This window comes from Mytilus galloprovincialis, chromosome 10 (genome assembly GCF_965363235.1).
Source record: "Mytilus galloprovincialis chromosome 10, xbMytGall1.hap1.1, whole genome shotgun sequence".
Lineage (NCBI taxonomy): Eukaryota > Metazoa > Mollusca > Bivalvia > Mytilida > Mytilidae > Mytilus > Mytilus galloprovincialis.
The window spans coordinates 14,660,810-14,674,688 of record NC_134847.1 but is presented as its reverse complement, the minus strand read 5'-3'; the positions used below and the strand labels follow the sequence as shown (position 1 = coordinate 14,674,688).

The 13,879-nt window shown below is 32.5% G+C and overlaps 1 long non-coding RNA gene across 1 annotated transcript in view; it reads left to right on the top strand.

Annotated features, from left to right (window-relative positions):
- Nucleotides 1-9,974, top strand: part of LOC143048990 (uncharacterized) — a 33,642-nt gene extending 23,668 nt beyond the window's left edge. The window contains exons 2-4 of the long non-coding RNA XR_012969979.1: nucleotides 4,115-4,148; nucleotides 8,470-8,515; nucleotides 9,680-9,974. This is a non-coding gene — a long non-coding RNA (uncharacterized LOC143048990). The remainder of the gene's footprint in view (nucleotides 1-4,114; nucleotides 4,149-8,469; nucleotides 8,516-9,679) is intronic.
- The last annotated feature ends 3,905 nt before the right edge of the window (nucleotides 9,975-13,879 follow it).

The window sequence follows — 13,879 nt, the reverse complement described above, 5'->3', positions numbered from 1 at the left end:
GAATAGGCATGTTTTATGTAGTATAACACATGTTTACAAGAAAGAAAAAAAGAGGAATAAATTGAAAATAAAAGATTTAAAAGCATAACATATTGAACTAATTAGCAGGAGATGATGAGACTATGTTTTTGTTTTTAAATATTAGATAAGGTCATGTGAACGTTGTTCATGCTATTCATTATAGTCTGTTAGACTTTTCTTATTTTAAACACATGTTGGATAAATGTCAATAAGATAGTAACCCAGCAACACAAAACCAAATCTACATACGGCCTAAAAAGATGGTCCTTCAACTCGATCCTAAGATAGGTTGGGGAAATGCTTTTCATTGTTTTTTCTGCGATTCTTCTTCAATTGCTTTGCATTATGATTGGTGTGTATTTGTAACTTTCGTTGTATTTTTAACCAGATTTTTGTGACAAAAATTTCGGTTATTGATTTGGGGATGTACGGCTGGCAGTCAGCAGTAGGGCGGTCGGGCTGGCGGCAAACAAATGTTGTCTGTGCATTTACTCATGAACCATTCATCAAAAGCTTTTAAAATTTTAACATGTTGTTACTGACAACAAAATGAAGGTCAAGTTCAAGAATGATTTTGACTTTTACCGTTCAGGAGTTATGGTTCTTGAAAGATTGAAAAATGGCGTGTCCAGTCGTGTCTGTGCATTTATGCATGAACTGTCCAACCAAAGCTTCCCAAATTTTCCTATGTTGTTACTGATGAAAAAATGGAGGTCAAGTTCAAGAATGACGATTTTGACTTTTACCGGGCATTCAGTAGTTATGGTTCTTGAAAGATTGAAAAATGGGGTTTCCAGTCTTGTCCGTGCAGTTTTGCATGAACTGTTCAATCCAAGCTTCCCAAATTTTAATATGTTATTACTGATGACAAAATGGAGGTCAAGTTCAAGAATGACGATTTTGACTTTTACTGTTCAGGAGTTATGGTTCTTGAAAGATTGAAAAATGTCGTTTCCAGTCATGTCAGTGCTTAAATTACTCATGAACTGTTCAACCAAAGCTTTTCAAATTTTCATATGTTGTTACTGATGACAAAATGGAGGTCAAGTTAAATAATGTTGATTTTGACTTTTACCGTTCAGGAGTTATGGTTCTTGAAAGATAAAAAAATGGCGTTTCCATTCATGTTGTTGCATTTACTCATGAACCATTCAACCTAAGCTCTTTCAAATTTTAATATGTTGATACTGATGACAAAATGCAGGTCAAATTTGATATTGACGATTTTCACTTTCACCGTTCATCAGTTATGGTTCTTGTGATATTGCCAGGACACAAATAAATGTGACAGCCTCTTGTTTCTTGTAAAATGAAAAGAAAACGAAAAAGAAACCTAATGGGACAAAGAAATATGGACAACCGATAAGGAAACCCGGGAACTGGACATATAAATTTGTATACCCTTTATTTTAATGTAAACATTGATGAAATCACTCACTATACTGAGCCTTTTTTCACTGATTACAATACTGATGTACGATGTTAAATATTAAGGTATTGTAGCGTTACATCTCCTAGATTTACTATCAATAATACGAATTGATGTGAAACAAGTGGCGGAAAATTAGTAGCCTACATGGTTAACGTTGTCTTGTATTAGTATTTTTAAAATCAAATGTACACACTGCTTTAAATATCAAGCCGCTTAATTCTTCTCTGAAAATTTAATCCCTAGTAGCCATACATTTTATTTTATAATATTACAATTGAAAACAGTCTCAGTATGCTGTTTTTCTATAGTTGAAAACATTAAAACATAGGCGAAATTAAGATTCCAAAGGGACATTCATACTCACAGACTAGTCTATAATTAACTGACAACGCCATCACCAAAAAAAGAAGAAAAAAAGACAATCAGACATTAACAATAGTTTACAAAACACAACATGTAAAACTAAAGTCTGAGCAACACACACCTCACCATTAACACTGGGGTTGATCTCAGTTGCTCCGGAAGGGTAAGCAGATATAGCTCCACATGTGACTCCCGTTAACATAGACATGAATTTATATCATTCTACTAAGGAATGTTGAAATTTGGAAGTTAATCTTATTTATATTGGTAATTTTTAAAGATTTTGGTCCTATGCCAAGACAACTGAAAATTCATTCTCTGTTGGTTTTTCTATGACGAAAAGGATACTATATTTTACATAACTTATCTGATCGCCAAACACCAGATTATAAACAATTGATGTCATTTACTAAATAACACCTTACCCTGAACAGTTCCTTGCCATACCACAGCATTAACGACCTGGTTGACCTGTTTGATGTTGTCTAATTTACCATGACTCTTTGCTTGCAAAAGCATAGGAATGAGTAAATCCAATATTGTGTTTTACCTGGTTTCCTGTAACTGTTTAAATTCGATTAAAATAGTTTATATGAGGCTTTTTCAAAATGTGACATAAACAGTGGCAGATACAGGGGCGAGTTCCGGAGGTTGAAACCCTTTTTTTCTGACGACCAATGCATTTGAATGGGGACATAAAGTTGGACCCCCATCCATCCTTTTCTCCTTGGTTGGGACCTCCCCTCTACTTTTTTGAAAATGGCTGGATATATCTGTAACTTGTCCTTATCGATGTTTTGGGCGCAACCATTAAGGATAGTACATATAGTTGCAACTGTGTTATTTACCAATAGTTATGTAACCAACATCTTCTTTCTTTATAAGAACCTTTGAATTCATTGAAACCAAATATTGTATTTATGTTCTTGATGAGGTGCTTACCAGGTTACCTACCAAGTTTTGTAACCTTGTCACTGATTTGTCATCCCAGAAAGCTACCATCAGGGTACCTAGTTTTAGGAATTACATAAAAAATTCTTACATGAATCACTCATAGTGATAGGAATAATATATGACATGAATGTTTCTTATGAGATGTAAACTTGAATTAGCATTCTTACTTTTTTATCCTAGAAAGTTGCCTATAGTGGCCCTTAGTGTAACATAGTAACCTATTGGAAAAACATACTATTATAAAATTGTCTTCCAGAGAAAAGCTTCAAATGGATCCAAAGGAAGCCAAGGCTTGATGTAGAAATAAGGCTATTATTTGACCTAAATTGGTGACTTCATATACAATGCCACTCGGATGGAAGGTTGGCTAATTGGCACTCATACCATGGCCACATCTTCTTATTTTATATGATTAATTGTTTCTTAAGAGCTGTGTTGTTGCTTTGTTGCCTATCTCAGTATCTGTTATCTAAGTAGGCTTCAGTAAGGGGGCTTTATAGTTAAGCATATGCTGGGAAATACTTACAAATTTAAGTCTTCCATTTAGATCCAATAAAAGAATTGAATCCAGTAATGATTTGTATGTTCCGTATGAGGTGCTAACAAAAGTAAAAAAAAATGTACTTTGTTGCTAATCTGTCCTCTAAGATTTTTTAATATGTAACCTTATAGAAAATACATATTTTTCAAAATTAGATATAAAGTTCAATGTATTATTTTCATAGTTTTTTTTATGGCCCAGAACAAAGTTGTCAGGGCAATATAGTTTTACCCTTGTCTCAGTCATTCTGTCATTCGCTCATTCCACAACAAACCATTACACAGTCTTTTTTTCTAAACACTTTTAGATATTTGGCTGATTTTTGGTATGTGAGTTAACCATGATGAGTTACAGATCAAGTTTGAGTTTAATTTTTTGCAGAAATTTCTGACTTTGGACCCTGATAAATTGTTGAAAATCACAGTTAAGATTTTGAGCTAATTTTTGATATTTTAAAAAAAATACAATCCCAATTCAACATCCCAAAATTTTGAAAAACGAATTCCTGGATCCTTAAAGGGTCAATCTCGAAATCTTAAGCTTAAAAACACATGATCCCTGAGACCCAACAAAGGTCCTATCCCACCTCATAGAAAGTAGGGGTAAATGCAAGGTTTGTCTATTATTCTATTATTATGAAATTTGCTATGAAAAGACTTTGAATATTTGCATACTTTAAATGTTAAGGTATTGCTATTTTAATTGCAACATATGAATTATTGAATAACAAATAAACATGATCTACAAATACATGTAGACCAGACATGTCTCTGTGTTAATGTTTCTTTTTTTTTTCTTTTCAGAAATCAAGTTGACCAAGCATATAATATCAAACAGGTAGGAAACTTACATAAATAATAAGTTATCAGTTTTCATAGGAGCTCAGCGGAAAATATATATTTGGGTGTTATCTAAAATTCATTGCATGCTTGATTAATTCACAAATCTTTTTGAGGTGGGTTTAAACATATTTTATTGTTTCAAATGACAAATGGATCAGACACAATTGAATTTTGCATCTTATTTACTGACTTCTCTCTGTGAAGTTTAACTCTAAAGTTGATCATTGGACTCTAAAAGTTGAGTTATATTTCAATCATCTTGTCCTTTCTGATTCCTTCATTGTTTCTTATCGCCCCACTGTTGTATGTTGATTCATCCTTCTGTTGTCAACACTATCAATAACTCAAAAAAGCTTTCAGCTGAATTTTCATGAAACTTTGGTGAATTGTTGATATATAGAGAATAATACATGGCAAAATCCGTATCATATGTCGTATCATCCCGTGACATCAATATCAGCCCAAGGGCCTTTAGGCCCGAGGGATGATATTGGTCGAGGGTGATACGGCATGTGATACGGATTTTGCCATGTATTATACGCTTTATCATATATTTCAACAGAAGAGTATTATATTATATGAACTGTTTTCTGATCTCGATAGATTAGCACTGGGTTACCTTCAGTTCTGCTTTTGTCTTGGTTCAAAGCCTTAAAATAACTGCTTATACAAAGCACCTGGGTTACCTTACCATTTGCCTGCTGCTGTTTTAAAAATATTTTGTTTATTATTGTATTTATTTGAGTGTTTTGTATTTTTTATAGTTGCATTTAGTGTGCCAAAAAATATGCAAACTTGATGTTCGTGACGTCACATACAATATGAAAACTTGACGTTCGTGACGTTACATACCAAACAATGACGTCATTAAAAAAAATGACCTATATTTATGGTCATGACAATATGCGTAAATGTAACAGCCACTATGTTCCGCCAGTTACTTTGTTCCGGCGGAACTTTCTAACTAGTTATTTCGTTCCGTTGGAACTTTTCAACTAGTTGTTTTGTTCCGAGTGCAGTTGAAAAGTTCCAGAAAAAAGTAGCTAGTTGAAAATTCCCGGAACAATGTAGCTAGTTGAAAAATTCTGGCCGGAACAAAACAACTAGTTATATCGTTCCAGATCAAATCAGATAGTCAATTTATTCCAGCATATCATAATAACTGTTCATTACACTCAGTATAAAACCCCCTGATTGCCCAGCTGGCAACAATTAATATTTTTCATCCAATGTCTATCCTTTTAATAACCAAAACCCAGTAGGACAACTACATTTTTGATGGGAAGTCATGATTGACACATGTATTACCCATTCTCTAAACATATTTTCTTATAGATCTCTTTTTAAAGCTTCTACGATAAATTCATTGTTTTTACGCTTTTGAATCTGAATTGCTTCAAAGATACATCCCAGAAGAGAGTTATTACAAGTCTGATTTTGACAAATACATGTCAACACAATGTGTTCTTTTATGAAAAAACGAAACTCAAAATCTCATAAATAAATAGCATTAATATCTAGTATAATAACCAATCTGTGATGTAATTAGATGACACAGTATTGTGCAATAGCAAGAAATTTTCAATTGCACAGTGACAATATTGTGCAATAGCAAGAAATCTTCAATTGCAAAGTATTGTGCAATAGCAAATATTTTCAATTGCACAGTATTGCGCAATGGCAAGAAATATCTAATTGCACAATATTGTGCAATAGCAAGAAATTTTCAATTGATTGGAGTTATCTTTCTTTGTCCAGAATAGTAGTTGAATCAACTTAAATCATTGTTTTATACAATATACAATGTATATTTACTTTTACTACCAACTGATAAATTAAAACCATTCAGTGATAACAAGCACCTTTTGGTACATTTTAATATTTTATGATGTATTTAAATGAGTAGTTATTGTTGCAAACTCCATTAGAAATTTGAATTGAGATCAGTTTTGGATAAAGGGAAAGGGGGATGTGAAAAAAAAATGGGGGGGGGGGTTAAATTTTTTTCATTTTAGATTTCATAAATAAAAAGAAAATTTCTTCAAACATTTTTTTGAGAGGATTAATATTCAACAGCATAGTGAATTGCTCAAAGAAAAAAAAAGTATTTTAAGTTCATTAGACCACAATCATTCTGTGTCAGAAACCTATGCTGTGTCAACTATTTAATCACAATCCAAATTTAGAGCTGAATCCAGCTTGAATGTTGTGTCCATACTTGCCCCAACGGTTCAGGGTTCAACCTCTGCGGTCATATAAAGCTGGGCCTTGTGGAGCATCTGGTTGGCTCATATCTGAAACCAAAGCATTAAGAGCAAATTTGTCAGAAAAAAAAATGTTTTTAGGTCATTATATATTTGCTCTGAAATTTTCAGACCATTCAGGCAAACAGTTGTTGGGTTGCTGCCCCTTAATTCCAAATTTTATGAAAATTTTGCATGTTATTATCTTGAATATTTTTATAGATAAAGATACAGTGTAAACAGCAATAATGTTTTTGCAAAGTAAGACCTTAAAATAAGTCAGCATGACTTAAATGGTCAATTGACCCCTTAAGGAGTTATTGCCCTTTATAGTCTATTTTTAACAATTTTCATAAATTCTGTAAATTTTTCAAAATATTTTCCACTAAAACTACTAGGCCAAGTTGATTAATGATAGAGATAATTGTAAGCAGGAAGAAAGTTCAGTCAAAAAAGATCTACAAACACATCACCATTACCAAAACAAAATTTTGTCATGAATCCATCTATGTCCTTTGTTTGATATGCACATAGACCAAATTGAGCAACACCCACATTTATTTTTTGACAAAAATCTATATTATGTCAAAAATTTTATCACAATCCAAATTCAGACAGTATCAAGCTATGTTCAGGGGTTGACCACTGTGGTCTTAAAAAACTCTGCCCTGCGGAGAACCTGGATAAAACTAAAAACCCTTGTTATATGATGTTGTTGTTGTTGTTGTTGTTGTAGTGACCAAGTGACATTTTCAGAAGAATCAGAAAAGCAGTTGTTGGTTTGCTGCCCTGTATTAGTAATTTTAAGGAAATTTTGCTTTTTTTTTCCAGCCTAGCTCGACTCAGGGGTTGTGATCCGGTGGCTACGACGGCTGTGGCATTAGCTTACTTCTTAAAAGCTTTATATTTTAGAAGGTGGAAGACCTGGATGCTTCATACTTTGAATATACATATGCCTCATTTTTCGAAGTTTCTGTCAGTCGCATGTCCAATGTCCTTGACTTTATTTCATGGTTCAGTGACTACTTGAATAAAAAGTTAAAATTTTTTTTAATGTTAAATTCTCTATTATTATAAGTTATAGGCTAACTATATTTGGTATGTGCATACCTTGCTAGGTTCTCGTGCCCGTCAGACAGTTTTCACTTGACCTCACCCTCTTTTCACGGATCAGTGAACAAGGTAAAGTTTTGGTGGTCAAGTCCATATCTCAGATACTATAAGCAATAGGTCTACTATATTTGGCGTATAGAATGATTGTAAGGTGAACATGTCTTGCTGGCAGGTGTCATCTGACCTTGACCTCATTTTCATGGTTCAGTGGTCAAAGTTAAGTTTTTGAGTTATGGTCTTTTTTTCTAATACTATATGCAATAGGTCAACTATCTTTGGTGTATGGAAATATGTTATGATCTATATGTCTGTCGCGCAGGTTAATTTTGACCTTGACCTCATTTTAACAGTTCATTTCTCAGTGTTTAGTTTTTCTGTTTTGGTCTGTTTCTCTTTAACTATAAGCATAAGGTCAACTTTTTATTTGTTGTATGGAAGTATTGTTAGCTGTACATGTCTGCCTGGCATGGATCATCTGACCTTGACCTCATTTTCATGGTTTATTGGTCAATGTTTATTTTTGTTGGTTAATTTTATAGTTTATGTGACAGTTGTGGTAAAGCTTTATACTTAGGACTATCAACATAATATCAATGATAAGTAAAGAAAGAGGGACATTTCAGCGTGTGCACTCTGGTGGTTACTATCTTGAATATAAATATAGATTGAGATGAACTGTAAACTGCAATAATGTTCATCAAATAAATCATAAATCAACATTGAAAGCCAAAAGTATAATGGTTGCAGTATTTCATGCATCAATTAAAAACAATTATCTTAACACAGACTCCTCAGAGCCTCTATAGTTATTTAAAATGCTGCTTATCTATGTTGGGGCCTCAGGTAAGATAAGTTATGTAGCTTTTAGTGTACAACCCTCTTAAATGAGGTATTATTGTTTTTGTTTGCTAAGAAATGAATATAAATTTTAACAAAAAACACAATTGATTTTTTTTGTAGGAAAATTTTCCACCTGGTGACAGATTTCTTAAATCTAAATGTGCAGGTTAGTTTTTGAGTGAAGATCATCAATGCTGGAAATATTAAGTCATACAAATGCATGAAATTTTTCTCCTATTACTTCAACAGAAAAAAGGTACTTTTACAAAAATGTAGGCTTCTTTCAAAGGCAGATTTTGAGCATAATTGAAAGGTATAAGATAAAGTTCATTTATAGGAAAATACAATGTATAGTGAAATCCTATATTAAGAAAAACAATTGACTTGGACCTGTGAACCCCCTTAATTCATATTATATATGAAAAGTAAATGTTTATCATTGTTTTTACTATAAGAATGATTTTTGTGGATCAAATCTGTCATTAAAATGGTTTGCCTTTGTTTCACTTTCAATGTGAGCTTTTCTCATCACTTGGCATCTGCCATTGTCCCTCCTCATAGTCCATTGTCATATACTTATAATAAAACTTTTATAGAAATCTTTTCCTCTAAAACTACTGAGACAAAATTAAGCTGACATGGTTACAATCATCATTAAGGTATCTTGGTAAAAAAATTTGTTAGATGATCCTGCCTGCCAATCAAGATGACAGACATGGCTAAAAAAAGGACATAGGAGTAAAATGCAGCTTTTTGTAAATAATTCTGAAACTAAAGCACTAAGTTTTTAATGTAAATTTTTAACGATTTTTTTCGTAAACTTTTCTTTAAAAAAATTATTTTCCAGCAGTTAATTAATCTACGGGCCAATTAGAATTAAACTAAGCCACAATGCCATCCAACTAACATGGCAATCATGTCTGAATATAGTACATAGGGATTAACTATTGAAGTGTAAGGGAAAATTGTTAAAAAAAACCAACAATTTCAAATGGTCTTAACTTGAAAACTAATTTAAATAATGATAAGGGGTCTTCAGTAAGTATTGTCTAAGTCAAGATACTAGTGGGATAACCTTTTTTATTTTATTTATTAGGGTATCTTATACTATTTATTATGATTCATAACTCATTTTACATGATTTACAAAACCACAGAAGATTCATGTAAGCGACAAGAGCTAGCCTCTAATTTTAAACAAAAATTGCTATTGTTGAAGATGCAGGTGAGCAAGCCCACCTTGTTAGAGACACTAGTTCCCCTGCTTCATACTTATGTGTTTGAATTTAAGATAAGAAATCAACTAAATATTTAATCTCCATGTACAACAGAGGTACCACAAGCACCTGAAAATTTGAAGGTGAAGACGAGGACCAATGACAAGTTGACTTTGGAATGGACAAGGCCAAAGGCAATTGGCGATTCAAAGGTTACTGGGTACAATATTTCCCTGAAAATGGTTGATTCTGATGACTGGAAAAAGATTGGACGAGGCAGATCATTTGTCACCTCCTATACCATTAAGAATCTGAAGCTGGACAAACATTATGTATGTAGTGTCAGTGCTGAAAACAAAGTTGGTAAAGGACCAGCAGCCGAGGTAGAGTCTCCTGTTGTTCAACATCAAAAGCCAGGTGAATTGAAGTTCTGTCTGAGTTCATTCAAAATTAAAGGCTGAATTGGATTTTTTAGTTCCTGAGTGATTAAGTTAATTTTATTTTATATATGGTTGAAAACATTTTTGGATTGATTTTGGAAGTTATGGTCCAAACTCATGTCCACGTCGTTGTGAGCATTTGTGTCAGATTATTATTTAGTTATAAGACCATTGGTTTCTTGATAATAACTTAGGGATGTACTTAGGTGAGGTTTTGGAATTTGTGTCAAATGTTCGGACTCCTTGGTGTTTTTCCATATAATACAATGTAAAATATTTTGCCCCATAACACCCATTTATTTTTTCATGTAAGACTTAATAGCTCATGAAAGTTCATTTACCAAAATTGTAGAAGATTCTTAATTTTCTTTCTTTTGTTTTGAGACCTAATAATACCAATGCAAATATAAGGTAAAAGTCTGAGTCAGCCTTTTCCCGCCATTTTTTAAATCTCAAATATCTCGAAAAAGAGGTCCATGACCTATCAATATTTTTAGCTTATTTTTATCCTTAATTGATGCTCTATCAACTTATAGTATCAATTTTAACTTCTTAATTTATTAATTTTCACCTAACCTCACCTAAGTACATCCTTAAGTATTTATAAGAAAATAGAAATATATGAAATTTTAAAACTAGATTTGAAATCATAAAAGGAAGGCTGGGATTTATTTAGGGGGTTTTGGTTCGAACAGTTTATGTATAAAGGGCCAAAAAAGGGCTAAAATAAGCATTTTTATAGTTTCCAGAAAATAAACCGTATGTAAGTATAAATACAATCTTACTGAAACTGCTAATTTAAATTTTTCAGCTATTTTTTGTGTGAGTTTCTACTACTGTCCGACTATAACATAGCTCTTTTCTGTGTACTTTTTGTGTTGAAAACTTTGATGCCCCACCTACGTTCGTCTCTGTCCCGCTTCAGGTTAAAGTTTTTGGTCAAGGTATTTTTTTATGAAGCTGAAGTCCAATCAACTTGAAACTTAGTACACTTGTTGCTTATGATATTATGTTTCTAATTTTTAAGCCAAATTAGACTTTTGACTCCAATTTCAGGGTCCACTGAACATATAAAATGAAAGTGCCAGTTTCAGGTTAAAGTTTTTGGTCAAGGTAGTTTTTGATGATTCAATCAACCTCAAAACTTGGTACACATGTTACCTTTATATGGTATGATCTTTCTAATTTTAATGCCAAATTAAACTTTTTACCCAATTTCCCGGTCCATTAAATATGGAAAATAATGTGTGAGTGGGGCATCTGTGTACTTTGGACACATTCTTGTTTTCAGGCAGTTTTGCAGTGCCGAACTATATGTATCAACTGGTTGTTTTACAGTGAAAGTACCTATGTGTAGTTACAAGTTGGTCTAATTTGCTGATAACAAAATCAATACTTATACCAAACATAACAATGTTTAAAGATTTAATTACAGTGTTAAATAGGTAACCTTGAAAATATGAGCATAAGTTTATAAGTATAACAACCTGATAATGAACATAAGTATAACAAACATGAACAATTCCACATATGTCATAAGTATAACAAATATGAACAATTCAACATATGTCATAAGTATAACAAACATGAACAATTCCACATGTGTCATAAGTATAACAAACATCAGGTTGTTTATTTTAAGGGTGTTTATCATTATACTATAGTTAATCTATCATATTATCATGATTATTGTTCAAGATTTAGGCCATACTGGTAATTTAGACCTTTTGTTTTACAGTGAAAGCTATTGAGAAAGCCAGAACAAGCAAACAATCTATCAAAGATAAGAAAGAAAATGAAGCGCTATATAGTGATGTAGTCAAAAAGAATTTAACTAGCAGACCAACAACAGGTAAAAAATGATTGAGAAAATTTAAATAAATGGGCTTAAATAAGTTATATTTGAATATGCCTAGTCATATTCACTCTGCTAGTTCAAGATAAAGGACCAGTAATGACCCATCAAATTGTGCAATCAAAAAGACATCAAAATTTTCATAGGGAAGAGTGAAAAAAGGACATATGTTACATGATATAGATATGTTTGAAATATATAAAGTTATGTGAAATATATAGAAAAAGACTTGATTAACTCATATATTTTAAAGATTGGACTTTTAACCAAAGCCAAAAATTTGAAAAAAAAGGTATTTCATTTCTGACTGTCTTAGGAATCCAGTGAAGTAAAACAATGTTAGGCTTATCTGAAAAAGCATCAAAATTTGCCACAAATTTATATTTCCTTTACATAACTGTTGTAGCAATATATTTACAGTTAATGAAGTTTTCCAATGTTCGATCTTGTTTTAATTTTGCAGTTTAATTAGGGAAGATTTCAAAATCTTGATCAATGCAAGTATGTCACTAAAAATGGTGGGTTGATAGAAATAAAACTATTGTTTGTGCTGCAGGAGCTTAGAAAGTTTGAAATAGGATCTTTATCAATTAAGAGATAAAAAGTTGCCATTCAATGTTTTGGTCAGAAATTTCCATGTTTTCTATAGGGACTAGCCTCGCTTTAATGTACAACATTGAACCCTTACAAAACATTAAAAAATAAAAGCTGTTAGACTTTAGAGAAATCTTAGACCAATGCACTGGTGCAGTGAATGTAAACATGGTATCAGTATATAGCTGGGCTGTTAATAAAATTGAGAAAGGTAATGGGGAATGTGTCAAAGCGACAACAACCCGACCATAGATTAGACAACAGTCGAAGGCCACCAAAGGGTCTTCAATGTAGCGAGAATCTCCTGCAACCGTAGGTGTCCTTCAGCTGGCCCCTTAAATAATATGTATACTAGTACAGTTATAATGGACATCATACTAAACTTTGAATTATTCACAAGAAACTAAAATTGAAAATCATACAAGACTTACAAAGGACAGAGGCTCCTGACTTGGGACTGGCGCTAAATTGCGGCCGGGTTAAACATGTTTATGAGATCTAAACCCTCCCCTATACCACTAGCTAATGTAGAAAAGTAAACACATAACAATACGCAGGGGTGTGGAAATATTTGTTGTGAGCACTTGTCCCTGGGCAAGTAAAACAAAAATTTTACTTGTCCAGAATTTTTTTTACTTGCCCTGATGATTTCAATAAATATTGAAGTATTTCTTGTTAGCTAATATATGATTCTTACTTAGCACTGTTGTTCATTATAAACACATGAAATTCATTTGTTAATATGTGTAAAAAATTAGGAAATTGATAAACATCAATGGGACAAAACCTAACAGCAAACCAACCAATGAAATGACATGTAAAGAACAATTTTGCAGCAGTTTTTTTAATAAAAATTGTAGCCAGTAGCTACAGATACTAAATTTGAGGACAGTGATTGAAGAAATGTAAACTGAATAATAGATTAACTATTTCTTGATTAATATTTATTATTGTATTGATGGGCAATTAAAACGTCCCTTCTATTTACCACTTGACAACAAATAATGTTGACCTTACATCTATAAATAAGACAAAACTTAATTTATTTTCCGAATTTCCATAGATAGCCAGGGTCAATCTGATATCCACGATGTCTGAAATTCTCGCTTCTGGTTTTTTTTTTAAATACTCTGTGTCCTCCATTTGCATTTAAGGTTTTCTACTCGACTCATGACTCTTTTTGTCTTGCTTGCCCAGCTTTTTATTAAGTACAGTGAAACCTGTCCAAACCGAACACCCACGAGACTTTGCGTTTTGTTCGGTTTTCACAGGTGTTCGGATTATAGAGATAAACGGAAGTTGACACCAAAATAATTTTGGCACTTACTGACACGGGATTATAGGTGACACAATAGACGACAAATTATTTTTGTGTTGATTTAAATGTAAATGTAAAAAAGTAGAGATGATCAACGTTTTGCTTCA